We start from the raw sequence: 5096 nt of genomic DNA on the forward strand, positions 1-5096 counted from the left end.
CAGCCTTGCTGAGTGGGATGGCAAATGAGCTGTGTTTCTTAGCCATCTTTTGTGCTTTGTGTCACCTTTTTGATCCTCTCAATAGGCTGCTTGGGTCCAGACATCATTCCCTTCTTTGCTTTTTCAGTTTGATGTGCAAAGGCTAAAATGCAAATTCCTGTCTGCACAGGCTGGGTTACTTAACAGTTCAAGGTGTTTGGAGGGGAGGGGGGTGTAAATGGTGAGGGGAAAGCACCAGAACTGTGATGCTGTGGCCCTTGGCTGTGTGGTTTGGCAGAATGGCCCTTGATATCCAAAAACCACGAGTTCAGCACTACCACAGGGAGTAGGTTTTATCCTTACTCCACCTTGGACCCCTTGGCCAAAATTACACCTGGGTCAGCCTCCCTAATCAGCAGGATTTTAGCTGGCTGAGGTATTTAATTTAAAGTCGTGTAGCCAGGAGTGCAGTGTCTCTGCAGCCAGCATGGAGAGTTGGGGAGTTGCAGGTGATTCAGCTCTGATCTGGGCCAAGTTACCTCTTCTGGCAGAGGGGCTGCACCCACCCCGGGGGACAGAGCAGGAGAGCACACCTGACCTCGCTGCTCAAAGGTGTTAGTCCCGTGTCTTACCCTGCCCCATACCTGGGACATAGAAATAAGGACTACAAGGAGAAAAGGAAACTTATTTGCCAGCAACGTGAAGCAATTTTAAAAAAAATAAAATTTACACCTTGGCCACACTCTCCTGATTTGCCTTCAGTGTTGAAGTATTCCTGGTAAATGAGTCTCCCTCCTGCAGGGAGCTTCCCTGTTTGCACCGTCCCCGTGCAGGGACAGCCCATAGGTGTAACTCTAGGTACACCTACTGGTTTGGCCACAGCACAAGTCTGGGCATCTCTACTTTCTTTCTTTCTTTCTTTCTTTATTTATTTATTTATTTATTTATTTATTTGCTTTAATGTTATGTCTTGCAATTAGCCTGTGCCAATAATGATTTCTCCCCCTCCCCGAGATTTTTGGCTTATCTGACAATTAAGACCGAAAGTACCTCGGTCTCACTTTGGTGCCTACAGCGAAAGGCATCGATTTGGGTGGGAGCTGGTTGGGATCCCAATGCAAACATCCAGAGGCGGAAGCTGGATCGTGCGTGCGGCGGGAGCTGCCAGTTCAGTGGGAGCTGTTTGTGTCAGAGCTGCCTTGTGTCCAAGGCAGAGGGGCAGCTCTGCTCCCCGCCCCCTCTTCCAGCACTTCTCTAACGCTGCCTCGCTCTTTAAAATGCGATCTCTGAACTGACACGGTTCCGTCAGGAATCCTGCTGTCCTACGGCTGGATTTCAGGCACATCCTAGGAAATATTTGCTTATTTTTCTTTCAGGATCTGTTGTTTTCTGTTACTTTCCAAAGGCCAAAACTTTTCCCTTTAAAACAAAAAACAAGAGAAGTAAGACGTGAGTAGTGGTGGTTTAGGAGTAGTAGGAACTATGCTCGGATATTAGTAGTGACAGAAGAACACAGGAATAAGCAGAAGGGTGCAATTATGGATGAATGTATTTTCTTTACTAATTTTAATTTCATGAGAGCAAGTAACACGGTGCCCCCTCACCACACACAAAGGTTTCCCACTGTCCATTCAGCCGCTGAACCTCTCCCTGTTTTGTTACTCTGCTCACTCCTGTCTGCCGGCTGGATTTACCTTACAAATACTATTTATTTCCTATTGCTCCTGTATTCATTGTCTATTGTCCTCTCTGTGGCTTGTTTGAATTCTTAGACCGCTCTCTTCTCCCTCCTGCTTTGCCATGCATGCTGGTTAGCTATGGCTTTGCCTTCCCAGAAAATACCCTGCTTCCCCTCCTTCCCCCTCCTCCTTCAAAGTTTCAGATTTCCCCTGCTGGCAGCCAGCGAGGGGCTGCACACCACGCACCGGCCCCCGGCTCTGCTCTGTGACCACAGGACCTGATTCACCTCCTGCAAGCTGAGCAGCGTGAAAATCAATCAGCTGAGAGGGAGCTGCTCGGAAATTGCAAAACGCGGGGACAAAACACATGGCCAAAGCAACACAGGGGCTGGGCAGTGACCAGCCTGGCTCTCCAGGAGTTTGCATCTCTCCCATGTATGTTCCCCTGGGGACAGCAAGGCTGAGTGAGACCTTTCAACAGATTAGCTCTGCCACACTGTTCAAAGCAGCTTTGCGTGTTCAGCTGAGATGTGCTTAACCCCAAATCTTGCATCTGAAAGCGCCCTTCCGGCTGGGTCCAAACTTGGCAGGGGGGTTTGTCCCTCTTAATGTAAACACAGCCATGCTTTGAAGGCAATGTAAATCCAGACCTGAGCTTGAGCCCATCTCTAATCACCGCTTGATTTTTGTTTTCCCCAAATCTGCACATTTGAGTACCGGAGCAAATTAGTCATCTCTCCTTGAACAGGTTCTCCTCCTGCTCTTTAAAATCCTTAGAAGTCCTTTAAAATCGCCGCTGTTTGTGCCTGGGTTTGTAGCCGTGACAAGCAAATATTTAAAGTGAATTTAGAAGGAAGTGTCTGAAATGGCTGTGTAGATCCTCGTGTTTGAGTTGCTCCTTGAGGAAGGCAATGGAGCTTTATTGGGGTTCAAGTGTTTGAGTGTATGAAGTTGTTTCCAGAACCTGTATCTCCAGTCCTGCCACATTAGGTCAGAGTAGTAACTCAGCAGCTTCTGCTTTCACAGGAGCGTGAAGCCTTTGCTGCAGAGGATTAATGTTTCCTTTAGACATTATACAATATTTTCCTCCCAGATTTCAGTGAAGTTCTGCTCTTGCTGAATTGTAAATGCAAAAAAATTACTGTTCAGAATGTTCTCTCTTGAAAAGATGTTTGCTTTTCACAGCTCAAACAGAAAACAGCTCAGTGCATCCAAAAGCTGCCTCACCCTTTGAGCGTGTTCCCAGATCTCAGCCAAGAGCACTACTATGGAATAGCTGTGAGTAGCCGGAAGAGCATTGTGGGGATTGAGATGCAAATGAGCAAACCAAGCAGCCCCCTTCGCTGCAGAGGTTCCCTATCTCCTTCTGCCCCTCACTTTTGAACTGGGGGGAGGCTTAACCTGGGCATTGCTCTGCAGCCACCAACCTTGGCTCTGCAGCCAAACCCCCTGGCTCTGCACCCGCAGTCCTTGGCCCTGTGGCCACAGCCCCGGGCTTTGCTCGCTTGGAAGGCTCATCAGCTTGGGCAGGATGAAAACTGTGTCAGCACCGCGAAGGCATGGAGGACAGGAGGGGCTTTCAAAGCCCCCTGTTGCCATTACTTTTCTGGGTCCCCAGAACTAAATGCCACTGCTTTTTCCGAGTTAAAAAGGGGGAGGATGAAAGGCAGAGGTAGTAGCTGCTGCTAAACAGCACACTCTGTTCCCTATCTTAAAAGTTCCCAGTTTTCAGGCAGTTTCAAAAGTTCCAAAGCGTAATGTGAGCAGCTGCCTGGGCACTTGTTTGTTTTATCAAATGCAGAGAGTTCGAATATTGCAGAGGAAATCAGATACAGTACGTAGGGGGGCATGCAAAGGGTTGCACATGTAAACACTCCAAGGGATAAAGCAATACGGTGTTTTCTCTGTATGCTTTTCTTTCCAGTATGAGGGAAGGAAGCAAAACATTTTAACAAAACCTCCTTCTAAAGAAATAATCAAGGCACTGAGCTCTAAAGCCTCTGTCACTGCACATGACCGGGAGAATGAGGCATTTTGCATTATTGCATGTTGTCATCACTTTGCTCAGTGTTGTCCCTCCGTGCTAATTACATGTTTACATGCATTGCATCATTTGGCAGAATTACTGTAATTATGCTAATGCTTCATAATCAACAGAACAGTACCTGTAATTTACCAAACAAAAAGGACATGAAAAGCTAAACCCACAAATGGGAAGGGATACACTGCATAGGATTTAATCCTCGGTGCAGGAGCATGCAGGAAGCACTCAGAGCTGGAATATCCTGTTTTAGCCATCGGATGCTCTCAGACAGCATCGGGGCACTTAGCAAGGTGCTTTAACAGGTACTAAGGAGGGCAACACACCAAATTGTGTGAACAGGGTGTAAATGTTTAATGCTCATCCATGAACTCTCACCTAGAAAAATCTGTGCAGTGCCCTTAACAAAGCTGCATGACAGACACTTGGAAGAACAACAGGAACTAAGAAACTCAATGATCTGGAAATATTTTAACCCCTCTCCTATCTGCGGATGTACAGTATCAATCTCGACCCCCTTGTTGCTTCTTCGAAAGAAATATGCGGCGCCTGGCATATCAGAGCACAGTCTGTGTGCAGCTGGATCCTCTCCCCCCTCCTGCCCCCATCCCCACATCCAGGGTTTGTTTTTCCCCATTCATTTTGGCCCAGGTAGTTCGGGGCTTTGGGTGATTCACTCTTTGAGCTTCCCTCACTTCGTGAAAGGCATTTCATTGCCTTTGGTTTCTCGCAGGAGGGTCTCTGCCGCCAAGGGTTAATTATCCGAAGCATCAGCAGTGCAATAAACAGGGACATTAAACAAGACAAGGAGTTTTCGCTAGTGGTCATTAAGTGTTGAAGAGTTACACAAATAGGATCGAGTACCAAGTGCTTCCAGGTAAGTGAAGGTTCCAGCAAAATCGTCAGCCTCCATCCACCAGGAATTGTGCCCAGGTGGACATCCCGCTGCAAGCAGAGTCACCTGCCGCGGTGCTGGAACCCACGGCTGCACCGCAGGGACAGGCAGCGTGTCACTGCGGGCACCCACGGCTGCACCCCCAGGACTGGATGCGGGTCACTGCGGGCACCCACAGCCTCCCCCAGAGCAGAGCGCGCGTCTCAGTGACTTTCCCAGCTAAACAAACCACGGGACATCAACCCCTTCCCCGGGCAGCCCGGAGGGCCCATGTAGGGCAGGAGCGAAGCGGGGTCTGCCCTCCGGGGCCAGGGCACCTCCAGGGGAGCGAAGGGGCGAGCCCGGGACGGGCCATGCCCGGGGGCGGCGGCGCTTCCCGATCCGGCGCCGCGTTTTGCCGGCGCAGCAAGTGCCGGAGGAGGAGGAGCGGCGGGGGGAGCACGGGGGAGGAGGAGCCGGCGCTCGGCCGGGCCGCTCCCGCCCCTCAGCTGGGAGCCCGCTG

Source organism: Empidonax traillii, unplaced genomic scaffold, assembly GCF_003031625.1.
Source record: "Empidonax traillii isolate 1590-97213 ecotype Southwest subspecies unplaced genomic scaffold, ASM303162v1 scaffold177:size1754471, whole genome shotgun sequence".
Classification (NCBI taxonomy): domain Eukaryota; kingdom Metazoa; phylum Chordata; class Aves; order Passeriformes; family Tyrannidae; genus Empidonax; species Empidonax traillii.